Source organism: Lissotriton helveticus, chromosome 3_1, assembly GCF_964261635.1.
Source record: "Lissotriton helveticus chromosome 3_1, aLisHel1.1, whole genome shotgun sequence".
Taxonomy (NCBI): Eukaryota; Metazoa; Chordata; class Amphibia; order Caudata; family Salamandridae; genus Lissotriton; species Lissotriton helveticus.
In genome coordinates this window covers 600,548,500-600,569,623 of record NC_136061.1, presented here as the reverse complement: position 1 = coordinate 600,569,623, position 21,124 = coordinate 600,548,500, and the positions used below count along the sequence as shown (strand labels likewise).

The 21,124-nt window shown below is 44.1% G+C and overlaps 1 protein-coding gene and 1 non-coding gene across 2 annotated transcripts in view; one reads left to right on the top strand and one right to left on the bottom strand.

The window, feature by feature from the left end:
• The window catches only part of ERBB4 (erb-b2 receptor tyrosine kinase 4), a 1,576,940-nt gene that overhangs the window by 827,764 nt on the left and 728,052 nt on the right, over positions 1–21,124 (top strand). The window lies entirely within an intron of this gene.
• Positions 7,330–7,698, bottom strand: LOC144825898 (small Cajal body-specific RNA 2). The gene has a single exon (XR_013609656.1).

The following is a 21,124-nucleotide window of genomic DNA, read 5'->3' as shown; positions in this document are numbered from 1 at the left end:
ATTCTCTAGGAGGGGTTATTCAGTTCTGTACCTGGAATTTAGGATGAATGAGGAATGGTATCTCTTTCTCTGCTCTCGATATTCCAGGCTGCCTGCGAGGGCTGCCCAGAAACGCCGGTGCTGGGTCTCTCGGCTTGAGATAGCAGCGCGTCTCTCAGCGCGTCAGGAAGGCGGGGCTGCTGCCAGCGGGGTCTGCTTCTGCTCTCGGCTTCGGCAAGTATGGCTGCTCCGTCTTGTCACCACGCGTGTGTTTTGCATAGGGCAAGGTCGGCAATATTTATACCTTAAAGGTGCCGGGATTGACGTAAGGATGGACATAGGTACGTCAATAAAGATGTCATACGACTTGCTCGTTAGCACATTCTTTACTAAAGTTCTCTGTGAAATCAAAACAATGGCCGCACGGATTATCCAGGTTGTCATAGGTTTGATTTGTTATGAGAACGTCGTATGCCTTATCAGGGGCTGGAGGAATGTCGCTTGTCTAATTAGATCTCAAGCGTTATGACCTAATCAGATAACACGTTCCTGTGCCGTAGTGTGACTGCGTCAGATAACGGTATCTGCATCATGGGGGATTTCTTGCCTCATGGGCTGACTGTTAGTTAACTAGCTAGGTAGTTTAACCAGAATAGGGTCAGGAATAGGGGGATCGATTCAGAACCTATAGAAATACACGACACATTCTCAGTACACTTGTTCCCATTGGTCTCTCTTTCGAAATTATATTATTTAAAGGTTTTTTGCAACTGTTGTGCCCATTGCATTATGGCTCATTGCACGTTGTCTTAAACTTAACATTTGCAATCTCACTGCTGTTGTTCCCATATGACTTTATAGAAGTATTTTTTTCAACTCATTTCTAATACAGACTGCTGGTCCTAACTGGCCAACATATTTCCTGCCTTTTCCCAATTTCTGAGCTCTAAAGGGGCTTTTAGCTTTGCCTTCTCTTTTTCTGTAATAGTCTTTAAATGCTTCTATATTGAAACCCAACTCTATCCCTCTTTCCTTTTTCTTTGCGGTTCTGCTACATATTTGTTTTACACTTTAACCACAGACAGGGCCGGACTGGCCGTAGCGCGCCTCGGACGTTTCCCTAGTGGGCCGGAAGGGTGGGGGCCGGTTTTGGTCCAGCGGGGGCCGTTTTGGCTACTGGGGGCGTGTTTTGCTGCAGTGTAACAAAAGTGTAGCGGCAATGCTCCCACCAGACACCCTACCCCAGGGCCGGTCGGACGTAATTGCAAAAGGTGGTTTGCAATCCCAGTTCGGCCATGATCACCCGGTGTGGATTGAGGCTGCAGTCATTCATCACCCACTACTCAAGGAGGGCATATGAATTTAATGAGCAATGTCACCTCAATCCTTTCTCCTTCTTTTAATGTTCACCCTTCAGTTGGAAGGCTGCAGCTTAACTGGATGGCACAGGGACATCTTAAGGATTTTAGGGGGCCTGTTTGGAACAGCTTTGAGTTTATTATCCAATTTCAGCTTTGTCATATTGTTTTGACTAGGTCACTGAAACCGCACAGGCACACTAGTCCAAATTGTAAATGTGTTTCCATCTCATATATTGAGGCATAGCGATGTGTGTTTTCAATATTTTAATATAGCAGCATTGCATTAATATTGTTGCAAACTTGGAGGAATGTGTTTTATGGATGTGCATGGTGTTAAAAATCATAAAGACAACATGTCTCTGCGTGATATCTGCGCACGATTCCCACACATCACTCCTACTAAAAATAGACTAAAAGGAAGTGGTATATAAAATAATCTATGTTTAAGAATCATTCAATTAGGGCATGACTGTGTGTAGTACAGAGCTGGATCTGTCAGGGGGGCCCCTAAAAGGATGGGGCCCTGGACCAGATCACACTGTACCCATGCCTTAAAACGTTCCTGGGGTGGCATGTTTACTTTGACACATGTTGTCTGGATATGTGTTTGACTGTTTGTTTTCTCAGTGTGTTTGTCTTTCTTGTGTGCATCACAGCTTTAGTGGTGGCTAGCACAGGTAAGTAGTGGTGCGTGGTGAGGCTGGGTGGGGTGGGGTGGGGGTGATGGAATTCGACAGACGACAGGTTAAGTAATATTAAATAAATAAATAAATAAACGAAATTTGCGTTTGCCAATGCAGTGAGCGCAAAGTATGTGAGACACAAAGGCTGTGATACTACACTTATTTGTGTATTAGAGTGGAGCTCAACCAGAAATATTTCTCTCATTCCAAGGGTCTGCAGTTGTGCAGTTGGTTCTGCACAGCACCAAACCACTGGTTTTCAAGAACAAAATGAAACTGAGCATGCTCTATCAGCATACAACACATCGCATTTTTTTTGAGGGGGTGAGCATTTTACTTGGAACTAGAATATTGTTAGAGTTTGAGGCGAAACCCACACCCCTCAGCTCTCTAGCAGAACAATGAGTGTGCAAAGTGTGATGGACAGGCCTTAAGCAGATTCAATTAAATCAATACACAGTCCAAGCCACTTAGTGATTGGCTGTATGGCAGGACATGCGGTCAGTCATACTAGTAGTGTGCATACTGGGATGGTTAATCCAACTAGTAAATATGCAAAGCAGGAATACGTTTAGAAGCTATAACAAGGTGGTCTGAAGACCGAAAAGTGTCTAAGGTGTTACATCATAAAAAAATGAGATACAAAATACTAACGATGACAATGCAAAGAAAACCGTTGTCACGAAAAGAAGTTCTATAAAGGTGGTTTCCTTTTCTAATCTAAGCATAGGTTGGGATCAAGGCTCTCTAAAGGGAATTTTTGAAGGGGAGCATAGAAAGTGTCAGCATAAGATCGAACTTCGCTGGAAGCTCGAGGGAAATAGGAAGCGTTTTCAGCTTGAAGTTTCATACTCAGAGAAGCTCAGCAGAGAGAGGTATGTTCCCTCTCTAAGTAATGGGAATATCTGCCTAATTAACTATGAAACACCAATTAAAAGTGCAGTCAGCAGTTTCTAGAACTTCCTTTTCTCTCTCCCACCACTGAGAGCCAATCCAGAAACCAGATTTGAGGGGGGTCGACATACTCCCCAAGTTCCCATCTCCGCATAATTAAGTACGCAGCTGTTAACCTTGAATCTTGCATCTTCCTGGTACCCTGTGGACAGGAGGCCTTTTCTCATTATCAGTGCTCCGCTATATTTGCCAACTTGCTTCTCCCAGGCCTCACTAGCAATAGTCTAGTACATAGCAATAAGCCTTTTCTCTAACTAACGAGAAGCACGATAACGCACCTGCAGAAGAAATAAACAGCATTCTGTCAGCATTAAAGCAAGGATTTTCAATCAAGGCCTGAATTCAAGCCAAGTTAACTCGAGAATCAAAATGAATGCACATTACAGTATTGTGAATCAGTGGCAGTAACTGATAATTATTAAACGTGAATATGTGATGAATATGATTACATCAGGCTAATAACATATTACACTTAAATGGGAATTCTCAGTGGTTCCAATGGTAAACCAGTATTCATTCATTTAAATGTATCACACGTTAATGGAGTTAAACCACACATTGAATATAAATGTTGCATATGAGCATATAAATGTATATATGTGACAGATACAGGATGGAGCCTAAATTATGCTGCTCCAGTAGACATCCATATCATGATAGTGTGATAGTTCCCACCACTAGTATAATGTTGGTCTTGGCATAATGGCTGCAGTTCTTGGCATATTGTGGCCATCCTTGAAAATATGGAGATTATTCATAATATAATAGTGGCCATGGTACAACCATCACAATTCACAGCATATTATGAGGCAACCTTGACAAGACAGTGATCACTCATGGTATTACGCAGGCTGTCTTTGGAATTTTGTGGAAATCCTTGACATTAGGAGGCCCACCTCTACTGAAATCCTTGCCTTTTTATAACAAGCATTTGCAATGCAATAGGTCTCGCATTAGGAAAGTTTGAGCTATTAGTATTGTAAATTACACAGTTTTTATTTATGTGTTAGTTTTGAAAATAGACAACTTAATAGCTTTGTCATTTACAATGCTAATAGTTTTAACTTTCGCAAATGTGACACCTATAGCATTTGTAATGCAATATGTGTTGTATTTACGTGACTTAGATGTATTGATATTACAAATAACAATGGCTTTTAAATTTTTTATATTTAATACTTAAATAAAAGATATTGCCATTTATAATGGCAATAGCTTAAACTTTTGTAAATAATTTTTGGGAAGATTATGTTAATTGTATTTTATTGTGACGAAAATCCAAGAACAGAAGTGAAATATTAACATCTTTTTGTGACATTTGTAATAAAGCTTGAAACATTGAGAGAACATATTTGAACCAGTTGTTGAATCGTTGCACAGATTGATGCTGTGGTGGTGCTGAGTGATGTTGTGGTGGTGATGAGTGATGCTGTGGCGTTCAGTGATGCTATGGTAGCGCCTAGTGATGTTGTATTTCCCATGAGTGATGTTGTGGTGGTGCTGAGTGATGCTGTGGCGAAGCGATAGATAGATAGAGGGAGGGCGATAGATAGATAGAGGGAGGGCGATAGATAGATAAAGGGAGGGCGATAGATAGAGGGAGGGCAAAAGATCGATAGACAGAGTGATGGCGATAGATAGAGTGAGTGAGTGCGATAGATGGAGTGTTTTTAAGTTGCATTGAGTAGTGTAAGTATGAGGTGTGTAATTATATGGCACTGAGTGGTATTATGTGGAGTGTATTTACGTTGCATTGAGAATAGTAATTATATGGCGTGTAATTATGTGGCATTGAGTGGTAATATGGGGAGTGTATGTTGTATTCAGTAGAGTAATTATGTGGCACTGAGTGGTATTTGGAGTGAATGTTGCATTGAGTGCAATGTTATTATGTGGTGTGTATTGTGTGGCACTCAGTGGTATTTGGAGTGTATGATGCATGGAGTGCAGTGTAAATATGTGCTGTGTAATTATATGGCACTGAGTGGTATTTGGAGTGTATGTTGCATTCAGTGTAGTGTAATTATGTGCTGTGTAATTATGTGGCACTGAGTGGTATTTGGAGTGTATGTCGGATTGAGTGCAGTGTAATTATGCGGCGTGTAAATATGTGGCACTGAGCTGTATTTGTAGTGTATGTTGCATTGAGTGCAGTGTAATTATGTAGCATGTAATTATGTGGCACTGAGTGGTATTGTGTGGAGTGTGTGTTGCATTCAGTAGAGTGTAATTATGTGGTGTGTAATTATGCGGTACTGAGCTGTATTTGTAGTGTATGTTGCATTGAGTGCAGTGTAATTATGTGGCAGTGCAGTGTGTGTGAGGCAGCGCAGTGTGTGTGTGAGGCAGCGCAGTGTGTGTGTGAGGCAGCGCAGTGTGTGTGTGAGGCAGCGCAGTGTGTGTGTGAGGCAGCGCAGTGTGTGTGTGAGGCAGCGCAGTGTGTGCGTGAGGCAGCGCAGTGTGTGCGTGAGGCAGCGCAGTGTGTGCGTGAGGCAGCATAGTGTGTGTGTGTGTGTGTGTGCCATAAATGTGTAGTTAGTGTGTTGGCAAAGGGTCATCTAGTTTGGCTTGGGCCTGTCTCTGGAGCGAATGAACAATATTCTAGTGGAGAAAGAGTGCTGTGGCAGATCTGGTAGCCTGGTGTCACATGAGCCTTCTTTGCGCATCATTAGTCGTTTACTTTCATGAAAAGGAGGTGCTAAGAAATTTGAATCTGGGAAGTTTGGCAAAGAAGGTTAGATGGACTTGTGTGAACGAGGTCAACCATTGTACACAGAGTATGCGGGCCTTATGGGGAATTACAAATATAATTGGGAGTTGAGGAATAAGCACATGATGGGAGAAGACAAGAATTTTGATTTTGATCTGTCCAGTGTTTAATTGCTACAAGGCAATCCAAGAGTTTCTTTTGGAGGTGGGGGATACAGAGAAAAAGATCTGTGTGTCATCATTAAGGAATTAAAAAGAGAATGCACAAAATAACATGGTTCACGGTGCACAATGAGAATAGGAGAGACTTAGGGGCCGATTCTTGGCAAATGGTAGGGAGGGAACTAGGGCAGTGATAAACAGCCAGGGGTGGTAAGATAAGATGAGGTTCTACTTTTCCAAACAGTCCCCAGTCTCTAGTGATGAGTGGGGAGACTGGCCACATTTATAGAAAGGAGCAGAATGCTTGGTAAATCAGATTTTAATATTTTTCGAATTCTGCATCAAGTGCATGTACACCTGACCACTCTTCTTCCCCAGAAAAGCACCGGTAGACTTTCCTAGGACGATTTTAAATGTGTCTTTATCATTTTTGAAATAGGGTCTTCAGAACTGGTCACAGAATCCCACATTTAACCTCATATTTTCTCTTGTTCCTTGGGGTTCTGTGCTCTACCTGCGTTGCTTTGCACCTGATTGTATGAACTGAAGGTAACACCTACAAGCCAGTTTCACAGCTCTTTTGAATGGCACCTCATTAAATGAATTGCCTTTAAGGAGTGAGAATAACTGTTCCTACTCCGGATATTTGTCAGGGGCACGGGCCTGTACATGAAACTTTCATGTGGCATTGAATGGCCATCAGAGCTGTCACAGACATTTTGAACATGTGCAGCAAAGATGATTCTCCCTCACAAATGTATAGTATTTTTCTATGCAACGGCTGAGTGCATGCTGTTTTGATTTCAATTATTTCCAGTCTTGTTATCTTTAAATAAGAGCATCTGCATGCACCAGTAATGTACAGGTATATTCCTATCACGAAGACATTGAAAATCATTTTGCACTATTCATAAGCTTCTAAAACACAAACAGTGGATGACGTAAACAGAGTCTGGTGTATCTTTCTTTTAGCTTCTGCATACATTGCATCAGATCCCGGAGTACTTTCTGATATCTTCAAAACATTTAAAAAAATGTTTCATTCAAAGATGTGATTTATGACCCAACATTGTACTCACACATCCTGCCCATAAGTCCGGCATTGCTTTGCTAGACCAAAAGCACTGTGACCTGCGGCCTCTGCGGCACGGTAATTCACACATAATACCTGCTTTCTGGAGCATGGGATTTCCAACTTGCGGCACCCATTCCACTGAGGGAAAAGCTTAGCAGTGTCCAGTGAAATATAATCGCGGCACAGCGAAAAGCTCCGCCGTGTACAGCGGCACCTAAACATTACAAAACAAGTGTCGTCATGAAAAGTATGCCGAGATTACTTTCTCAAACGACAATGCCTACACGGACAACCTTCACCCTGCCACATTAAAGATCCTGTAACATCAAGTCCTCTCGAATGCTAACGTAACCATCAAACTCCCCAAAAGAAACATCTAGGAAGCAGGTCCGCTTTTCTTCGGAGCTCAGATCAGGATCGCTGAATACTCATGGGCGAGTTCGGTGCTCTGGGCCGAAGCCTCGCACCCCCAGCCTAGTATATCTGATCGAATCATCACGTCTGAGCCCCGGAGGACGGGATCCGCTGCCTGATTTGAAAGCCTCTGCGCACAGGGCCCAACAACGGGGCTAGCGACCGAGCAAGTCTTCTCATCCAAGCCCGAGGCCGGCGGCGGAGAACCCAGCCGGTCAAATAAGATCAATGTGTAATGAATGCTGAGCGGGACCTCAAACACACCGTTCTCCCACACACAGAATCACCTCTCATGCACAGCCACACACACTCACAAACCCATTCAACCATCTCACCGCTCAGCACACTGCCGCTCCAATTTCTCGCGGGTTTATACACATAAAATACGCCCAGTGCATTCTGGGAATCATTTGCCGGGTCATCATTACGGAAACATAGAAGATGGACAACAAAGCTAGGGCCCAATTGCACGAGATAAGGCAAAATATATGGCACCTAACACCCATTATTTGTCGAAGAAATTAAATCTATAGTGAAAAAATCTTTCTTTTTGTCTTAAGAGTGATTATTAAGGGAAAAAGGTGCAATGTTATGATGTTAATTATTCATATATACTAGACACATAAAGATAAGTGTTTTTGATATAATGGTTGACGGCTCAGATGTGCGCAATACGAACGTACGGTATCACGCTCTATTGATAGCTGAACAATTTTTCCTTTCAATCCGAGGGCTCGGTTTCATTTATAAAGATGGCGGCTGATCGTGCCAGGCCTCTGTCCGTTTTCACTGTTAGTATCTTTGAAATTATCCCTCACCTCTGCGATTGGCTAAAGCTCGCGGCCGACCGGAAGTCCCGCCTCCCGAGGTCCGCGAGCTGGCGGCGCATGGAGCGCCCTGCCGTCCGGGGTAGCCCGGGTCCCCAGGAGGGGGCCGGGGAGAAGGAGGAGTGTGGCGCCTGTTGCGGGGCGAGACGCGCCGTGAGGAGCCCCGCCGGAAGAGCGCAGTCGGTGAGTGGGGCCCAGGGCTGATGTGAAGTGCGTGCGTGCCTGTGTGTATGCCGGGGGGGGGGGAAGGGAGAGAGTGTGAGTGTGAGTGTGAGTGTGAGTGTGAGTGTGAGTGTGAGTGTGAGTGTGAGTGTGAGTGTGTGTGTGTGTGTGTGAGTGTGAGTGTGTGTCTGTGTGTGTGTCTGTGTCTGTCTGTGTGCATGCATGCATGCGCGGTAGGCTGGGAGGGCGGCGCAGGACGGAACGTGCGCGTTCGCGCACAGCAATCCAGCCTGGACTGCGCTCGTGCACCTTCTCGTCCGTCCTTCCCTCGAGACAGGTGACTATACGTCTCCGTCCCTGGAAGCATCCTTTGGATGCTTATTCCAGGGCGAGACCTAAAAATGACGCCTCTTGGTATTTTGTGGGAATTTTGCCATGATGCTGCCTACCCTGCCATCATGGTGGAATTCCGGTCAAATGATTGGCGACTCAAAACATCAACGGTGCTACATAGGTATGCACGACAGAAGTTGACAATGTGTGTCTGCGAGTGATTCGTGAAAATGAAATGCTGAGGATTGGACACCACATAGTGGTCTATTCATCATTAAAAACGTAATGCATGGACAGGGATATAGAGCTCTGATGAGAATACTTTTTTTGTTTGTTTGGAATTCACCAGGGGTGGGTGGAATGTTTCATCTCGCCCATGGAATTGGCAGAATTTGGCAACTCTGTATACTCTTGTAACACAGAGTTCCAGCCAAATTCTACTAATCACCGTGTGGAAGAGTTATTTCCCCGTGAGGCCCCAGAAATGTGAGCTGGAGATCATAATATGGTGTCCCCTGGTGTGATTTTCTAATGCGAGCAGTCGTGGTCAGAATGCTGCCTCTCGAGTAGTTTGTTGTTGCTTGAATATATTTTCTACTCGAGCAGCAGCGATTGCAACTCAAATGAAAGCAAGCTTGTGAGCACTGCATGGTGCCGTCCATGCTGATTTTTCTAGAGCTGCTTGCACTACCAGTGCTAAATTGCAGGGCGATGTGCATATTTTCCGCTCGTTGGTGGAACTCCACGGAGTCTAGCAGAGTTTTTATGTAACTCCAGGAGTCAGGGGAGTGAAACTCTGTGAATCCCGCCCACCCCTAGTATTCGCCAGCATTCTGCGGGGAATGAGATTTCGATATTAACTTATGATTGTGATAAATTTAATAAAGAATCCCATTCATCTGTTTGGACCGCTCGTATCTGTCATTGAGGAAAGGACCACCCTCGCATTTGTTAGATATACCCCATTAACTGACGCCACTCTGAAGAACCACTTACAACTGATAGAGTTTAAGGGTTTTATATAGAATTAATTTGAATGCGATACAATCCACTCAAGATAAAATCTCCAAATATACAAAATACAAATCGGTTACAATATCAGCCACTTAAGCTTCGGTGTGAAGTGGTTTCTTCCGCGTCATCTGTAATAAGATAAAGAAATCATCAAATTAATCTATCCCTATTCTATGCTATGTGACAACCCTACTTCGCAAGTTTCTTCCCTAAAAGGTGCCAGCAGTTTGACTCCCAAAGAAGTTCAAACTCTCTTAGCCTCTAAAGGAATCCTTAAGTTTCAGAAGCAGTACCCTATCTGCCTACCCATTCGATCTCTCTAAGGGTCCTCGGCCTACTGCTCCCTTGCGCTCTGATATCTCAGCGCATCTGCTCAATGCATCTACCTTCGCCCTTGCTCTGAGCAATTCGTCTCGCTGTTCCTAATCTCCCAATTGCTCATCGCTAATGGTTCTATTCTCACTACTGATTCTGCTCTGCTCCCCGGGGTGCTGTCCCTAATATACACAATCACAGTGTGGGTAGAACGCCCCTTGACGCCCACCACGGACTTTCCCCGATGATGTCAGCTTCTAGCTTCGTCCATTGCTTCATCTCTTTCGTCGTCCGTTAAGCTGACCTTTCTCCTTTAGATGTCATCTTCATCTTCTTATTGGTGACTTCATTCAAATTTACAATTGACATTTCAGAGCACAAGTCAACATCGTCAACAGAACTTTAAACTACGACTGTGATGTTGACCCTTCTAGGTCCTGTGAATGGACTTCTCAAAACAAGTTTCGAATTCTTAACGCTTCTCATCACGTTCAGGTCATAAACCTTGTCCAGCGTTGTCACCTTAAATCTAACAAGTGCTAGACTTCTTGGCTCTCATGTCCACATCAAGCTATTTACAACTCCTGTAAGTCCGCTAAATTATATACATCGGACTGTACTCCTGCTAACCCTTGGTCAGTCTGGTTAGAATCACAAATGACCTAAACCTTTCTAACATTCCTACAAAAAGTCTTCTACACAATACAACTTTTAACACACATTTATATATTCATTTTTAGCAAAAGTCTTGATTATACTCGAATACAATTTACATAGAATATAACTACGTAGAGTATAACTTTATATTCTCATTCGCTATCTCGTGTTATATATGTTCTACACATTTCCTTACGTTTCATTTATCGCTGCTTCTCCATTTAAAGATTCACACGTACATGAATTCTACTTTGCACGTTCTACATTTCGTAAACATTTCTACACATTTCTACATCAGCCCACTACGTATACGGGCCTTCTAAATCTAACACATATTCTAAAGTGAATACAGTTACATTTTCTATATTGCTTCAGATTATATTGGTTATCTATATGCTATAAGTGTCACTTCACATTACGATATACATTTCGTTCCTACGTTATTCAATGTGCTTGTAAATATGCCCTATACATACTTTTTATTCAAATTTGCGCTCTCTCAGTCCCCCCTTTGATGACTTCTAGGAGTCATCACTAAATGCAATTTGAATAATATCTCTAAACAGAACTAGTTACGGTATTCCCTTTTTTCATCGTTTCGAGAGCTCTTAAGCTTTTGTACTGTTGATCTTGTAAAGCAGCTAGTCTCCTTTCTTGGTCTCTCATCGATCTTTGTAACTGGTTCGACCTGTACCATTTATACAATTTTACTAATCCTAATAATGTAATTATGCAAATTAATATTATTAATACAGGCTTCAAAATATACCAAACTATACCTTTGCCTAGATTAGCAAACCAACTTCCAACCTTTCCCACTCCATTTCCTACTTTTTCCCAAACATTTACTTTTGATAAATCTTCAATTTCTTGATGAATCTGTGTAATGTTCTGTATGACTTTCTCAAGTGGTTTTGAATTATCAGGAATATAAGTACAACATTCCTGAACTTTCAAAACTTTACAAACTCCGCCTTCTTTTGCTAATATCACATCTAAAGCAAGCCTGTTCTGCAAAACCATTGCTCTAATCGACTGCATCTCACCTTCTACTAACATCAATGATTTTGCAGTACTGGCCGACAACCTATCCACAACTGTTGCTAACCTTCTAATTTTGACGTCGTTAAGAACCAAACCTAACAATGGAAACATTGCTCCAAATACATCTCCTACTACTTCTGCATCTCCTACTTCCCTTTTCATTTTCCTCGAAGTCTTTCCTTCTATGATTGCTAAATCCTTTGCATGATATATTTTGGGGAAGACAATTGCCAAGTAACACGAACCGTACCAATTGTCAGGTAGTTTTACATAGGCATTTCTCCCACATACAAAATACACATTCGGAATAGCTTGCATTCCTTTCATAAAATCTTTCGTGTAGTACTCTAATTTAAAAGAGTGCTCGCAATTAACTTCACCTACAAATTCACTCTCATAATACGTTTTGCTTCGAGCTAAACATAACTTTCCCTTTTGCGTTCTATCCAACGCTATTGGACCATTACTACCTTTCTTTTTATGTAGCTTCTCTTCTTCGGTCCAATCTGTTTTCCATTGTCCTGACATTTTCAGAATTTTCTGCCGTCTGCATCGATCATCTACTTGTGCTATAAACCTTTTCTCTACCTCTGTTACTTTGCAAGTCAGATTATTTCTACGCGCATATGATGTATCTAATGTGTCCCAAGGAAGAAAGAATTTAGCTAGTCTATCCTCCTTTTTGTAGTAGTCCCACTTGTTCATCTGCTTATAATTCGGAACTTCAGGCAGTACCGAATCATAATTTGAAAAGTAGTACTCAAACCCTTCTCTACCATAAAATATACTGAGCAGTAAACTACATGTTATCCCATAAGTCAATGGGAGATGGTGATATCTAATGCCTTCGTCTACAGAAACCGGCAATTGCATACAAACGTAGCAATCTTTGGCCTCCATGGCATTGATATATTCATACAATAATTTGGCATATGCATTTGACCTAAAGTTTCCTTGTGACTCGTCTATGTGTAATTCACGAGCTTCCCCTGCAAGTAACGCCTTTTCATGCGTAACAGTGCTCTCCTCCTTCCTTCCCACAAGAGCAGGTTTCAAGGTCGTTACAACTTTTACATTCGCTATTCTTTTATCATTCTCATGTCCTGTCATGTAAGATATCGTTACTACTATGATTATGAGGAATATCACTATTGCTATAAGTGTACCTACTATACATCTAGCCTTTCTGTTTGGGTTGCCGTTCTCCATGTCATCAAACAGCGTACCTTGTTCTCTAGCGAAAATTCTCTTTTCCAGTCTTTGGTTGCTTGTTTGCTTTCACAGTTTTTAAAGTACTTTTTATCAACAGGTATCTTTTTCACCACAATATCTTTTCTCTTCTTTGCAGCAGACAACCCTAGCCCTTCTCCGTCCCCTAAATGTAATCCCTAATTTTATTCTTCTTTCCACTCGGTGCTAGGTTATCTTCTTCTTTATAATAATCGTACAAAAGTCCTTAAGCATCAACAATTATTTTCGGTCCTGCAGCTTTCACAACAATTATTAATAGTTCAAAGCGAATAACTTTTTCTTCTTCTTCTGACATTTGCTGACCAACTGTTGGGAATTGCAATCTTTTTAGCACTAAATCTTGGATTTTACTCAGACATGGGGGTATGGGAAGTGTGAAAGTCAGTAACCCCTCAGTCTCGAGTCCAGGCGCCAACATCCATATCTCCACTGCCACAAATGGATCGAGATCGATTACTTTCACGCTCTTCACTCTCCCAGATTTCTGTCCCCAATACATCTGCTAGATAAGTCCACTCTGGGGTGGCGTACCTTCTGCAGGGCACACGTACCCTTCTCGATCTTCGTGGACTCTCAGTTCCTGAATCTGTCGTCTCTTCCTCCTGATCCGATTCTTCAGCGATCGGGACAAGAGTTCTTTTCTTTTCCCTTTCCGAACTTGGCCCTTTTCTTCTCTCTGGCCAACTGGCTTCGTCACTTTCCGTCTTTCCGCTCCTTGTTCCAGGACCCGTCTCTTGGTCACTCTCCGTTTGCTCGATATCTGTGTCGGACTCCCAATTACTTTCTTCTCCTGAGGCGACTTCGGTCCCACTAGTGTCCTGACCTTCGTCGTCCTGTTCCAACACAGTTCCAGCTTCTTCGATCACCTCCACAGCTTGGCTTTCCCCCTCTATGGCTTCTCCGCTTCCCGCCGGATTCTCATCCGAGAGAGGAGCTATATCTTCTAGAGGTGTTGGCACTCTTCGGGTGTGTGAGGCATGTATCCAGTTTGGCAGACCTCCACACTTCACTGCGGTATTCGTGACAAGTATGACTTGAAATGGTCCTCTCCAACGCACGTCTAAGCAATTCTTCCTGACATGCTTCTTCACCAGGACCCAGTCTCCTGGACTCAGGTCGTGGCACAAATCTTGTACTGATGGAACCTCTGCAGCCTGGACCTGGAGGGACACAGAATTTACGGCATCAGATAGTCCCTTACAGTAGTCCAAGATCAAATCGTCTGTGATATTCACTAGCGCTGCAGTCGGAACCGATGGCAATCTCATAGCTCTCCCCATTAGCACTTCATGTGGAGAGAGGCCTGTTCTTCTATCAGGTGTGCTACGTATGCTCATAAGAACTGCTGGAAGTGCGTCAGGCCAACTCAGGGATGTCGATGAACAAACTTTAGCCAGTCTGGACTTGATAGTACTGTTAATTTGCTCTACGATCCCTGAAGCTTCTGGTCGATAGCTGCAGTGTAACTTTTGATCGATATTTAAAGCCAAACACAGCATCTTCACCACTTCACTATTGAAATGAGTTCCTCTGTCCGATTCCAAAGAGGATGGCACCCCAAACCTCGGTATTAACTCTCTAAGTAACAATTTTGCCACTGTAAGTGTATCGCACCTACGTGTAGGGTAAGCCTCAACCCATCTAGAAAATATGCAGACGATCACTAACACGTATCTGAGTCTGTTGCATGGAGGCATTTCTATGAAGTCAATCTGCATCCTATTGAAAGGCCCCCCAGACCTTCCTATGTGACTCAAGGTAACTGGTGTTCTCTTTCCCACATTTAGTTGCTGACAGATCATACATCGCTGACACACTGCTTCTGCCGCTACTCTAAACTTAGGATTGAACCACGTTTGTCTGAATACTCTCACCATAGCATCTCTCCCTATATGTGCTGATCCATGCAATTTCCTTGCCATTGGACTAACAAGCTCATTTGGTAATACTGCTCTTCCGTCGGCAGAAACCCAGAAATTCATCTCACTTTTTTCACACCCTGCTGTTTCCCAGCTCTTTTTCTCATCAATAGGTGCATTTTCCTGTACAACTCTCAATTCATCCCATGTATCTACAGTGTCTAACAACATGGTCAATTCAGTTCTTTCCTGGATTCCCCCCACTTTTGCATCAGTGTGAGAATATCCCTGCTCTGCGCAATAACGCGCTACTTCATCTGCGTATTTGTTTCCTAGTGATACAAAATCCACATTTTTTGTATGCGCTACACATTTGACCACTGCTATGGCCATAGGTTTTTGCAAAGCCTCTAACAGTAGTTTCACGAATTCTCCATTCCTAATGGGAGAACCCGAGGAGGTCATATAACCTCTTTGAGACCATAACTGCCCGTAATCATGAACTACGCCGAAACCATATTGGCTATCGGTGTATATAGTGACTCGAAGTCTGTCGCCTGCTAGGCAAGCACGAGTCAAAGCCACAATTTCAGCTACCTGTGCGGAGTGTACTCCTTCCAGGCAAGCGGCTTCTATAACTCTGGTAATCGTGCATACTGCATAAGCGGCTCTCAGCTGACCGACATCGTTTCTTACACATGAACCATCGACGAAGAGAATTTCATCTGGGTCTGTCAATGGCTCATCTACGATATCAGGTCTCGGTTTGGTACATAGCTCAGTCACATCGAGGCAGTCATGCTCTGTACAAATTTCATCGTCCACTTCATTCGGAAGTGGCATCAAGGTTGCAGGATTCAAGACAGAGCATCTCTTTAGGGTTACATTCTCGGCGGCCAATATAACCTGCTCGTAGCGTGTAAGCCTGCTATTCGTCAGATGCTGAGTCTTAGTCCTGGTCATTAACAGTTCTACAGAATGTGGTACATATACTTCTAACTGGTGACCCATAACTACGCTTTCAGATCGTTCAATGCTGACACCCGTTGCAGCTACGGATTTGAGACATCCGGGCAACGCTGCGGCTACTGGATCTAATGTAGCCGAAAAGTACGCCACTGGCCTGCGCGCATCTCCGTGGACCTGTGCTAATACCGCTAACGCGCATCCCTCTCTCTCGCAGCAGTAAAGCAAAAAAGGTTTAGTGTAATCTGGCATTCCTAAAGCCGGGGCACGACATAAGTCCTCCCTCAGCTGCAAAAACGCCATCAAACAATTTTTGTCCCATGGTACCGGATCACTTACTCCTTTGTGCGTCAGTTGCAATAATGGTTTAGCCTTCAGTGAAAAGTTTGCTATCCACTGTCGACAATAACCGACCATGCCTAGAAACATCCTGACTTCTCTTTGTGTCGTAGGCGCGTTCATTTTCATAATCGCCTCTATTCTGTCTGGAGACACCTTCCGCTTTCCCTTTTCAATCCTATGGCCTAAGTATTGCACCTCAGTCTTACAATATTGCAATTTACTTGGAGACACCTTGTGTCCATTCTCGGCCAAGTGATTTAACAAGGTGATGGTGTCTTCTCTGCAAGTTTCCTCAGTTTCTGACGCAACTAGGAGGTCGTCTATGTACTGGACCAGAACTGAATTCTTGGGCAGTACCAGACTCTCAAGATTTCGTTTCAATAACTGGTTAAAGATCGATGGGCTCTCTGTATACCCCTGAGGGATACGACACCATGTTAAGACTCGATCTTCCAGCTTGAAAGCGAAAAGATACTGGCTCTCCTCATCTAACGGTATCGAAAAGAAAGCCTGACACAAATCTATCACGGTAAACCATTCAGCTTGGAATGGTATCTGAAATAATATCACTGATGGATTCGGTACCACTGGACAACATGAGACAACAATGTTATTAATCTTTCGAAGATCCTGCACTATTCTGTATTTTCCACTAGGCTTCTGCAAACCCATGATCGGGGAGTTACATGGACTTCCCACGATCTCCTTCAGAATTCCCTGCTTAATCATGGATTCGATCACAGGCTTGATCCCTGCAATTGTCTCTGGCGTTAGCTTATACTGTGGCGTTCTTGGATACTCAGCATGGAGTCTTACCAAGATTTTTACCGGTTCCACTCCTTTAATCAGTCCTATTTCTTCCCCAGTAAAATCCCATACCTCAGCTGAAACTCTCTCCCTCAAGTCCTGCGGAAGTTCCTCCACTGTTAAGGTAGGATATAATTCCACACACTCTTTTGAGTTTACTACTTTAAAATCAGCATCCTCATCCTTGGTCTGCACTTCTACTCCTTCAGGTGTGCAATGTATCGTGCAATTCAGCTTGCACAGCAAATCTCTCCCTAATAAGCACACAGGACTAGAATCGCAAATTACAAACTGATGTTCGTCACTGTAATTCCCTATCCTTACTGACACTGGTTCGGTCAAGGGATTTGTCATCCTTTTATTCGCGACTCCTACCACCTGAATTGTTTCTCCTGATATTGGCAGACCTGGGACCACCGCAGATCTTAATGTGGATCGAGTGGCTCCCGTATCTACCAAGAAGGTTGTAGGACATCCCGCTATTTCAGCCTCTACGTATGGTCCTCTCTGATCTACTTCCAAAGCGGCTCCTAGCGTACAATCTTCCTCCCTATTCGCCCGCTGCCCTGTAAGAGGATCAACGTAGTAGCATTCCTCTCCTCCTACAAACAATGGCATCTGTCTGTAGGTTTTCCCTCCGTTTGAGATGCGAGGTGGTTGAGGAAACGGGGCTCGAGGAGTCTGAGTCCCTCCTTTGACAAACTTGCCCTTCGGGACTGTGGCTCCCTTAACCACGTTATTCTGAACCTCTTCCTCCTCCTGTTCAAGATCCCCTGACTCAACATTGTAAGGACACTCGCGTCGCCAGTGTCCCACCTCGTTACACTGATGGCATCTCGTCGTCTTTTTCAGTGTCGCGATGTCCACTCTCGGTCTCGGTCTTTCTCCCTCATCTCTGCTTTGATTATTCTGTTTCTTTGCCTGCGTTCCTGTTCCCTGCTGCCACGGTTTATCCTTTCCAGCAGCTTGCATTTGCACTAGCATTAACTTTTCTTTAAGCTTCTTTGCCTTAGAGTCTATCTCGTCACTACAGTACCTTGCATACCTCAGAATTTCATCCAAAGGCTTATTCTGCCAACAGATCAGATGCTGCTGGATCATTAGACATATTTCTGGTCTTAATCCGAGGACAAACTTCGAAACAAACTGTCCTATGTCCTTGGGATCCATCACATCTAACCCGCTGTACTGCTTGAATGCTTTCAGTAATCTCTCATAGAACTCATGAACTGTCTCTTTCGGCTCCTGAGTAGTTCGATCTATCTTTACCCAGTCTATGTCTTGCACCGGCACTTTCTCTTTTAGCCATGTTATTACTCTCTCGTAATTTTCCATGACTCTGCCTGATGGACCATTCGTCCGGGTATCTCTCGGGGGCTCGCAAGTAGGCCATCCAACACTGAGCTTGCACGCCGTCCACAAATCTCCGGGTACTACGATATCGAACAGTGTGTTCAAATCGATCCACAGTACCTTCGAGATCTTCACGAATCTCTCTACCTGCTTGTACCACTCGACGGGATTATCTCTAAGCTTTGGGAAAGAATTGGTAAATGCCGCCAAATCCCCCCTACTCCAGGGCACATGAACGTAGCTTCCATTCGCGATTTCTCGCAAAGGGAAGGCTTCCATTCGCATCAAGTCTGCGTCCTGGGACTTCTCCAGCACACTCCGTCTAACGGAGCCCTTTCTAGACCATCTTTCCTCCCATCTATCTAGTTCTCTCCATATTCTTATATTTACGATCAATTCCCTTATGTGTACCTTCAGCGCAATCGTTCTACGGTCATCCAAGTCCTGATCCGTGCAAGTTAGCCTATGGTTACTCTGTAAAGCTTTAGTTCGTGACAGGTCTACCATGTACCTATTTGCTAAATTAGATAAGTTCTCATGAGCTGACCTCGCTCTCCGAGTAATATCTTTGGATATGAACAGTATCTCATCTGGTGTATACGAAGCTAATCTCTCTAATGAAACTGTACCATCAATCAATTCATCCAGATCTGTCTTCAAACTCATCACGTCAAGCCGTTTTGCTTTTATTTCCGCTTTTAGCATCTCAGTTCTATGTTCTTCTCTCATGTCCCTCTCACCTCCACTATGCGCCCTACGCCTGAGCACAGGTGAGTTATGAGGGATCTTCCTTTCTTCTCTTCGTTCCCACCCCTCTAGATCCCAAGCCTTTCCATCTTCGCGTGGGGTATGGTGGAATAATGCTCCGTCCCCCAACCCTATGTTCCGACTTTTCGGCTCAGTTTCTCCAGATGTGGGATAGGATCCACCGTTCGGTTCTAGCCCATTATAACTTGCTTGTTGTCTGGTGTCGCTTAATAGCCGATAGGTTCCGTCACGACCCTCCATGTTCCCGTGATCTCTTTCGCGATCACCGGATGGATGGCGAGACGTTTCGCAACTTCCTATGTTCTCCTGACTCCGTCCACTATCACCGGATGCATGTCGAGGCGCTTCGCGACTCTCCATGTTCCCGTGACTCCAATGTCTTACATTCTCACCTGGGGCATGATGTGTGCACCTAAAGGTATTCTGGTACTCCTGTGTCCTACGTTCCCCTTCACTGAAGGTGACGTGAGGCACTTCGCTATACCCTGCACTTCTGTCTTCGCCCGTTAGCCTATCGCTGTTATCGGTAGGATAAATATCTCTTCTGCTCTCTTGGCTTCCTCTCTCCCACTCGGGGCTGCTTTCGCCCGCTCCACAATGAGAGAGAATCCTGCTCCCCTGCTCTCTCCACTCGGATCCCGTTTCTAAACTTTTATTCCGAGCCTCTCCGGCAGCGTCCCATTCTCTCAGGTATTCCCTTAATTCCTTATGGGTTTTCGGTTTAGGACCCCTCAAATCCATTGGTCCTCTTCGACCTCCCTGTTCTACCCTGGGACCTATTGCGGAATCTAATGGGGTACTCCGACTTATTGGTGCTCGTATTTGCCTGTGGGGATTCATTGTGGCCTTCCTATTCTCCCCTTCTGTTCTTTCATTTTCCCATCGTGCCTGTTCCTCCTGCTGGACCCCTTCCGGGTTGTAGATAGACACAATAGGGCCTATGGTGACCGGGACTTGCAAAGCATCCGGCATTTGATATGTCCTAGCGCATTGCGTCTCCGGCACCTTCTGGACCACAAATCTTCCCACTACTCTCTGTTCAGAACTAGTTTGGGGTATTTCCTCAGTCCTATTAACGTCCCATTCTGTTACCGGGATCGACTTATACTCCCCCCACCTAGCTCCGTCCGTTTGCGGTAATATGGGGCTCGCAAGTTCCCCGCTATATGGAGGTGGTCTGTCTATCAATAGCCTCTCTATCAGATCCTCCTCCAACTCGCTTTCCTCATCTTCCTGTTCTATAGGTTTCCGTTCACCCGTAACATCCAACATCGGGTACAGTTTCTCTGCTTCTATCTTCTGCACCCTCCATTTCTTTGCTTCATCGTCCCATTTAGCATCCTGTACTGCTTTTACCGATCTTCTCACTCTTTCTTGTCGCCTCTTTACGCCCCTTTCGTGTGCTGTTCTAAACCACACACCAAGAGCTTCAAATTGTGTTGGCCTCGGTAAAGGTCTCATTGAAAGCATCGTTGCCTTCAATTGGTTCAACACTTCTAATTTAAACGTTCCAAATCTTGGAAACGCCAGTTCTTTTTGCCCTTCAGTTATCCTGTGCCACTCGGAAATCCATAATATCGAGTGTAAGCCTACATTTACTGCCATATGATATGCTGGTGTGCCTTCTGGTGGAGCTTCTTCTCCGACACATAAATTTTTCCTTTTTCTTTTAAAGATTTTTCCTAAACCCTTAAAACACTTCATTTTGATCACGTACGATATTTCTTACTTATTTGCGTCTTGCTAACAACCACCAATCCCTGTATGACTCTCGCTAATCAGCCTATCTCAGCACAGTTCTTATGCTAATTGACCAACCTCAGCACGGCTCTACGCTGACGTCACTTGTCTCTTCAGCAGCTTCCCTCGTTTCTCAACTCGTTCACGATGTCACATGCGTTTTCATTCATACCTTGAAAAATGACTACTTCCGTCCAAGCGATCACTTCTCTCTCTGACTGTACGGCCACAGTCTAACTGTAATTGCTACCCCAACTGGCACAGCGTCTTTCTTTTTTCGGTCGGACACTTGCCTCCACTGATAGGTTACTTACACACAGTAAACGTACGACCAGCGTCCGCTACTCAT